We start from the raw sequence: 9,435 nt of genomic DNA on the forward strand, positions 1-9,435 counted from the left end.
ACACAGTGCATAAAGACACTTTAGTCACTGTCTGGCACTTTATTCTATGAGACATTAATATTAGATTCATGGCAGATATGTGTACTGATGCAAAGACAAGCGACAGTGAAGTCTAAAATGTAATGGATTTATAGTGACATCGGTATGATTAGTCATGTTCTTATTGTTTTGCTCCCTGTCCCAGCCCTAATTTGACACCTGTGCGTGCAGAACAAACAATTGGCGGGACTTGGTTGTTCCATCCAGGTCCTGCGGGTCTCTGAGAAGGAAGCCGGCCCCAACTGACCCGCTCTCAGCTTGCTGTTCTTCCTGCTGGCACAGTTGGAAATGTGTTTTTTTGAGGTCAGAATGGGCAGCCGGCTTTCTCTCCAACATTTTTGTTTTTACAGCCACATGATTTTTCAGACTTCCGACAAGCACATTAAACAAATTCCTGAAATTCAAACATCCAGAATAGTTCATTCTGTTTTTAGAAACAAAGATAACCTTTACAGAGGTGTGGTGTACTAACTAATTAACTGTAACCAACTAACTGCTAACAGCTGACACTAGTAATAATCCATGCATAACTATCGCGTGTCCTTTTCAGGTTTCAATTGCTGATGGCAATTGTTTTCGAGGTCAGCCTTCATAAATCCTGAAAAGAAAGAAGAAGGGATCGGAGCCTTCTGTAAGACGCTCTCAAACATTTGGAAATGCTTAGCAACCCAGGAAATCTCTCTTTCTCTCTCTCTCTCTCTCTCTCTCTCTCTCTCTCTCTCTCTCTCTCTCTCTCTCTCTCTCTCACACACACACACACGCCCCTCTGAACCCAGCATATGCAGGTCCAATTACAGTTTGAGTTATTTTGGCAAGCACTCTTCCACAGAGGAAACTAGAAAAAGACAATCAGAGATTGCAGACCCTCGCCTCCAATAGACTGTTGGATCTTGTGAGACAGTAAACAGGGCTTCCGGATCAGAGGAGCCAAACCTGCTCTAGCTTGCTGCTCCGGAACGTACTACAAGACTCCTTCTGGACTCTTTTTCCCATCATGCCATTCGTGTCCCTCTCTCTTAAAGTGACACTCCCATGTTACAGCACAGGCACAATTCCAGATCATGTAAAAATAATTCTAGAATCTGGAGTGAAACTGTTGGAGTGATTCTGTATTTTATCATTCATTTTATCATTCATTTATCATTATCTTTGTATTAATTCACTCACATCATCATCATTAATCACTAGCATATTCAATGGCAGACCACACGGTAATTGACCCTGGAACGAACTCGACAAGGAACATGATGATCAGCACTTTACCTGAGAAAACAACATCTACTCCAGGAAAAACGCTCCAGAGTTGCATTTGTGGCTGGGCGAAGGTTACATCTGCTGCAGGCCTAAAGATACATCAAGGCAGGAAAAAATGTTTGAAGAAAGTGGCGCAGGGATCTCGCATCGACCACTACTTCTTAAGAAGCAAGTCGAGTCAGTCAAGTGAAGTTCAGCGGCAGGACGTAAACCATAGTCCGCAGGACATCAATCCCCCTGTCCAAGAGGAGGAGGAATCAAGCACAGCAGAGTACCATGAGCCTAGCATACAACATCATGCAACAGAAACGAAGACCCAGGAGCGGAAGTCACCCATTAACTGGCCAAAATCCTGTGATAAAAAGGTATGGGAAACAGTCAACACAGACCTCATATTGCTGTTGGAGCAGCTTCGTGGAAATGCAGTGAAGAAACTGGATAGAATGGGAGAGCTCATTTACAACTATGGAGCTGAACGCTTCGGAGCTGCAAGCAAAAGGAAGAAAACACCATCCATCCCTATTCAATCCAGGAGACAGCAGGAAATAATTCGACTGGTCAAAGAAAGAAGGCAGCTGAAGAAACAGTGGAGGAAAACCACAGAGGAAGAGAAGGAGGGCATAAACGTGCTGCAGGCAGAAATTAAGAACCGGCTATCAGTACTGAGAAGAGCTGAAAACCTGAGAAAGAGGCGTAGAAAGAAGGAATGGGCAAGAGCTAACTTCTTCAAAGACCCTTTCAAGTTTGTAAAGGGTCTGTTCACGAAGGAGAAAAATGGAAACCTTCAAACAACAAGGGAAGACCTCGAAGCCCACCTATCACAAATATACTCCGACAGCCGCCGACATGAACAGGTATCACTACCACATGACATGCCACCGTTACATCCTCCAAAACATCAGCTAGACGTCAGCCCTCCCAAGTGGAGTGAAGTAGAAAGAACTGTACGCCGAGCAAGAGCAGCATCCTCCCCCGGGCTCAACGGGGTGCCATACAAACTCTATAAGTATGCACCAGATGTCCTGCGTTTCCTATGGCGACTGATGAGGCTGGTATGGCTGAAGCAGATGATACCAACAGCCTGGCGAAGGGCAGGGAGCATCCTGATCCCAAAGGAAAAGGACTCTACTGATATTAGCCAGTTCCGCCAAATCAGTCTCCTGAATGTAGAGGGTAAAATCTTCTTTAGTGTAGTGGCTCACAGGCTGACTAACTATCTGGAAGTGAACAACTTCATTGACACATCTGTGCAGAAAGCGGGGATGCCAGGCTTTCCCGGGTGCATGGAGCATCTGAGCATGATATGGCACCAAGTCCAGGCTGCAAAAAGGGATGGAAGAGACCTCCATGTTGTTTTCCTTGATTTGGGTTAGGGTTTGCCTTTGGCTCGGTTCCACACAACATCTTATGGTCGGCATTTAGCTATTTTCAAGTTCCAGATGTTATCACTGCCCTCGTCAGGGCCTACTTCCGAGACGTGCAGATATGCCTGTCAACAGCAGAGTACACCACGGCTTGGCAGCATCTGGAGGTGGGCATCATGGCAGGATGCACCATTTCCCCACTCGTCTTCACCATGGCCATGGAAGTCATTATCCGTGCATCTCGATGGGTGGTGGGAGGAGAGCGGCTAAAACCAGGCTTGCGCCTCCCTCCCATTAGGGCATACATGGATGATATGACCACTCTAACCTCAACCATTCCATGCACAAGACGGCTGCTGAGGAAGTTGCAGGAGAACATCGAAGGGGCCCGGATGAGGTTTAAACCGAGCAAGTCCAGGAGCTTATCTGTGGTGAAAGGGAAGCTATCAGACCAGCGCTTTAACATCGGCGAGGAGCCCATACCAACTGTGTTAGAGAAGCCAATCAAGAGCCTCGGGCGTTGGTACGATGCAACCCTTAAGGATATGGTCCAAGTGGAGCAGCTTAGACGGGATGCCATCAGCGGTCTTCAGAGCATTGACAGGACCATGCTCCCTGGCAGGCTGAAACTTTGGTGTCTTCAGTTTGGTCTCATACCTCGGCTGATGTGGCCTCTGACCATTTATGAGGTACCGTGCTCGAAGGTTGAGAAGCTGGAGAGGGTCATCAGCTCTTTTGCCAGGAAATGGCTTGGGCTTCCCAGGTGCCTTACCAACCTAGCACTGTATGGTAAAGGCATCCTGGAGCTTCCTCTATGTAGCCTCACAGAGGAATACAAGAGCAGCAAAGTCAGGCTGGAGATGATGCTGACAGATTCTCGAGACCCCTGTGTAGCTCAAACCGCTCCTGCAATTCCAACTGGGAGGAAGTGGACTCCAACTGTAGCTATACACCAGGCTAGATCAGCCCTTAAGCACCGGGATATTGTCGGCCACGTGCAAATGGGAAGAGGAGGCATTGGCCTAGAGGAGAGTAAACCATCCTGGTGCAAGGCATCTCCAGCTCAGCGACGTGGGCTGGTGGTCGAGGAGGTTCGCCGAGAGGAGCAGGCTGCAAGGTGTGCAAAGGCTGTCTCACAAGGAAAGCAAGGTCAATGGATGCGTTGGGAAGATGTTGCGAAGCGCAAGCTCTCTTGGAGAGAGATGTGGGACATGGAAGCTTATCGAACCAGCTTTATCCTGCGAGCGACATATGATGTGCTACCATCACCACAGAACCTCAACCAATGGTACGGAGAAGATCCTACATGCCCCCTCTGTCCATCTCCAGCAAACTTGAAGCACATTCTAGTTGGCTGCAAGACAAGCCTTACACAAGGCCGTTACACTTGGCGGCACAATCAAGTCCTGAAGTGTCTGGCAGCTGCACTGGAGAATAGAAGAATGGGCGTCAATGCCCTGCCCCCCCTTTCCTCCCATCTTACATCATTAGGACATTTTGTCCGTGAAGGGGAGAAACAACAAAAGAGATGTATTCCAAAATCAGAGGTAGGACAGATGGGAGCAGCACGGGACTGGAGGCTCCTTGTTGATCTGGAGCAGAGACTCTGCTTTCCAGTGGAGATCGCCACGACCAACCTCAGGCCAGATCTTGTGTTGTGGTCTACCTCAATTTGAAGTGTTTACATCATAGAGCTCACAGTGCCATGGGAGGATAATATAGGCAAGGCCTTTGAGCGGAAGAAGCTTCGGTATGCTGAGCTGGCAGCGGATGCTGAACAACGGGGCTGGAAGACCACAGTCCTCCCTGTAGAAGTGGGTTGCAGAGGCTTTGTAGGCAGGACTGCTACTAGTCTCCTCAGGGGCATGGGAATCCGGGGCCAGGCCCAACGGCAAATCATCAAAGCCCTGTCCAGTGCTGCTGAACGAGCAAGCCAGTGGCTCTGGATCAGGAGGAGAGACAACATCAAGGGGTATAGAAGGGGGCAAGGCAGAGGGGGGCACATCCGGGACGCCAGGTGTTGCTGCTGAACCCTCTTGAGGTGTCGTGGGCCTGTTCAGTAAAACACCTATGATGGAGGGTGCCCACCTGATGACCCCAATGAAACCATTGGCCCCTTTTATCCAGCCCTGTGATGACTATAATCCCTACCCATTTAGCAAGGTAAAAAAAGGATTGTAACATCCAGTCCCATTCTGGTATGCAGTCAGACAAGTTTGGCTCAGGGATGAGGATGCCCCTGCCGTGCAGAGTCCAGTGCACTTTGGGTAATAACACCATATCCTGTGTTTGTAAAACTTTAATCATGCATAATATATTGTACAATTATAATCATGTATGGACGTGCTGACCTCCGCTCCCTTCCTCTGAAGAATGTGTTGACGGATAATCAGGAAGGCCGATGTTAGTGTAGGAGTCAGACTCACTGCCGTTATCTATTGTTGATAAGTATATTCATATGGTAGTCACAAGTATTCCATCTTTCTTTCCCAGTACATTCTGAAGAACTATAATAATGTGTGTGTCTTGAAACACGTACGTTGTGAGAATTGCAGAAGCAACCGGAGTGCCTGATCGGACATTCTGACCTTGCTACATTCCTCTCTGGCGTCAACATCAAGGCTGACTAGGCTGACTATCACTGAGGAAGGACTGTGTTATAGCAAGCTATGGTTTTACTGTCCTGCCTCTATTCAAGATTCAAGATTCAAGATACTTTATTGTCATTACGCGAGCATAATAAAATCGTGAGAAGGCCCACGGCTTAAGGCACACATCATAACATAACTATTGCTGTCTTATCTCTTCCCCCTCCCCGCAGAGAGGCAGGACTAATGTAACATTTTTTTTGAAATGCTCCTCTTAGACAGGATGTTTGACGTTATTTGTACTGTAATACTGTAATACAACAGTCACACAGAGTACAAGTACTGTGTGACTGTACTTGTACTCTAACATTCTATCTAATAAATATATTCATCATCATTCATCATCACCAACTAGGGTCCTCTGATTCTAATAAAAGGCGAGGGGACTGGCTTAGGAACTCGGAGATGAGCAGAGAACTTTCCTAGGTAGATTGTAACCGGAATCTTCTCTGACCAACTCCCCTCGCGAGTATCAAAGCATTAATTCTCTGTTTGTTCTTTCCTATATGCATATAGGTTCTATGGGTTAATCTTGAACCTATCACAAACAAACAGACAGACAAACACACAAATGGACCCAATAGCAATAAATTCATCTCTTTCCAGCTTTTCAAATGTACTCGAGTTGTCTCCATTCAGTCCTGCCCCACCTCTTGAAGGTAAGACTCATAATAAAACCACATTTTATACCCGGCACATGCCATGCAAGGTGCTGCTGGGCCCACTGGGATCGGTTTGGGGTTCAGTGTTTTGCGCAAGGACACTTCGACATGCAGACAGTCAGAGCTGGGATTCAAACCACCGACCTTCTGATCACTGGACAACCCACTCTACCGACTGAGCCACAGCCGCCCGCTGTGCCGCTGTTGCTATTTTGCATATATTTTGCGTATATATATATTGTTGCTTTAAGAGAGAGAATTCATTTTTTGTTTTTGAAATGAAATGCTTTTATTAATCATCATCCGCTGACACACACAATGAAATTGAATTTTCACCCTAGAACAACGGGCCCCTTGAAACAACCACACACCAATACGTGCATCAAGGGGCCCTAGCACACGGAAAGGGAGTAGGGTGAAGGCGCCGCCATGGTTGGCGCACCTGGAGCCGTTTGCGGGGACGGTGCCTTGTTCAAGGGCACCTCGGCAGTGCTCCGTTACGATGTGTGCCTTAAGCCGTGGGCCTTCACACGATTTTATTATGTTCGCATAATGATAATAAAGTATCTTGAATCTTGAATACTGTACAGCAGGGGTGTCAAACTGAATGAATGAATATATTTATTAGATAGAATGTTAGAGTACAAGTACAGTCACACAGTAGCATGTATTACAGTACAAATAAAGTCATACATCCTGTCTAAGAGGAGCATCTCCAAAAAGCCCTTGCGGTCTTGTTTCCGTTGAAAGTCCTTTGTACATAAATCATCCACAATTAACAATACAAATAAAAATAAAACCAATATTCAATAACTCAATTGATGCAAAGTAACATTAGAAAAATGAAATGATTTTACACTGCCGATGCAAACTAACAATCTAAAATAAATGACACCACTGATGCAAAATGACAATGAATGACAATAGTTTACATAAATTACAATAAATTACTAAGGCAATTAATATGTGCAACGTAGGTGGACAAAAAGGGGGTGGGGGGGTTGATCCGGAGAGAGTCGTGATGGCTATCTCCGTTTCTGTGGTAATTTCACATTACAGAACTTGGCTGGATATCTGCGAATGATAGGTAGGTTTTACAGAATGTTTAGATATGAGATACTGTATGATATTGGTCGAAAAGAGAAACACATTAAGATTAAATATTGCTCATTTAAAAAAATGTCACATTTTGTCGTCATGAATCCATTTGTCAGCGAGTCATTTACAGGATCGTAAAACAAATCTGGGTCTAATTTGAATAAAGAACTGATGGCAACAAAAACACATCTCTTTCTCCACAATGAATGGCTGAATGTCTTTGCTAGACCAATGTGAATGTTTACTTAGGCATCTGGCCTTTCGGTGCGAAGAAATTCAGGAAAGTTACAGGGAAGTGAAGAGCAATGAAGAAGGCTTCATCTCTCATTCTAGTCTCCTCTCCCCGTCCAGTTCAGACTGCACCATCTGCTTTTTTTCTGCAAGACAGTTTCCATTTCAACTCATCAACCTCCCACTGACTGATGATATGCACAACCATGTTTATGTTCCAGTTCCTTTCCATTTACAGATCTACTTGTGGGAATATGCTGTATGACGTAAACTGTATTTCGTGGGTCGGGTTTTGTCTTAGAAACTTTTAGATATATTCTCAATCATACTTGGAGTTAGATAAGATAAACAGGAATAGTCATCAGCTATTTCGTGCTCTGACAGATGAAGATGTTATCTCACAAGTTTATCCTACGCAGTCAAAATTATTACTGATAACACTTGAATGTCTCATTGGTGACGACACATAATGACGCTGAATAACAGGGGATAAGCTTGGCTGGGGCGGGCCCCCACCCGCTCAGGGGATGGGCCCATGGACATGTAGACACGGAAACAGAGGACGGCCCTTTGTTCGGACTTGAGAAGCACACAAGGAACAGAATCGAACCTCAGCGCTGATAATCTAAACCAACTTGTACTGATCTGTTTGTTATATAAATATTTTAATCTTTACCCACGTCCTCCTCATTGCCTACGCACACACGAAGGAGAACAAAGAACCGGAAGATGGTTTCGTAGAACCCTACAGATAAATGGAGAGTGGTCTGTCTCACGGTCCTATCTGAAGAGGATGTGGAAGATATTTGGCTGTTTGGATTATTGGTAGGGGGGAGCATCTGCTAATTGGGACGGGAGTTGCGGTGGTGTGTCGGCATTCGGCAAGGCTGGATAAATTGACCAGGGATCTAAAAGTGCTCTTCGGTGCATTGGGGGACCGTGTGGTGGCTCGAATCGAGGACCTGGGCAAAGCTCAGGGATCGATCCGGGGAGGACAGGCAGAAAGTCCTTAGTACATAAATAATCGACATTTACCAATACCAATAAGTTAAAAATAAATTACTCTACAGATGCAAAATAACAATAAATTAAAAAGACACATAACATGTGCAACGTAGGTGGACAAAAAAGGGGGTAGGGGATTGATCTGGAGAGAGTCGAGGTGACTATGTCCATTTCTGCCCCTCTGAAAGGTGTATTTTTAGGGCCGTTTTGAATGAGGCCAAAGAGGTGCATGTTTTGAGGGCAGGAGTCAAACAGTTCCACCCTTGGGGGGCAGTATTGTAAAAAGATGATTTACCCATGTTTGTCTTATAGGAGGGTGTAATCAGGTTGTTGTTTGAGCTCCCTCTAGTGTTGTGGCTGTGGCTGTCACTAACTCTTTGGAGGTGTTTATTCAGGTATGCAGGGATTGAGGGGACTGAGGGCAGAGCTGCATTGACTATTTTAAATGACAATCCTATTTTGAGTTGTTTAACCCTGTCTTCTACCCTGAGCCATTTTAGGCTAGCAAAATTTCGAGGAAGAAGGTCGGTCATGGGCCCCAGATTGAGAAGTAGCCAAATCAGTTTGTTTTGGGAAGTTTGGAGCCTGGTTTTCAGGGACATTTTGATGTTTGAATACCAGGAGGTGCTAGCATAGTCAAAGAGGGGCTGAACGAGGCTCCAGCAAGCGTCCGGAGAGCACTTTTGTTGACAAAAGCAGACATTCTGCCCAAAAATCTTGTTCTTTGATTTACTTTTTTGATCACCTTAGTTGCCATACTATCACCAGACAGGTATTTGTCAAGAACACAGCCCAAATAGGTAATCTCTTCTTTGCTCGAGATTACTGTATTATCGACTGTGACCTTGAAATCATCAACATTTATCTCACTTAGAGATTGTCTTGACCCAAAAGGAATAGATTCTGTTTTTTTCACGGTGTAGTGGCAGATGGTTGGTAAGCAAAGTACGGATTTTGGTGATCTCAGAGCTGAGAGTTTCCTGAACCTGCACTTTGTCCCCTCCCAAAATCAGTAGTGCCGAGTCATCAGCAGACAGGAACAATTTGCAGTTATAGGCAATGCTGCCTGTAACTGCAAATTGTTCCTGTTTGCTGATGACTCATGTCGTTAATGTATAGGAGGAACAGTAACGG

Source organism: Brachionichthys hirsutus, chromosome 16 (assembly GCF_040956055.1).
Source record: "Brachionichthys hirsutus isolate HB-005 chromosome 16, CSIRO-AGI_Bhir_v1, whole genome shotgun sequence".
Lineage (NCBI taxonomy): Eukaryota > Metazoa > Chordata > Actinopteri > Lophiiformes > Brachionichthyidae > Brachionichthys > Brachionichthys hirsutus.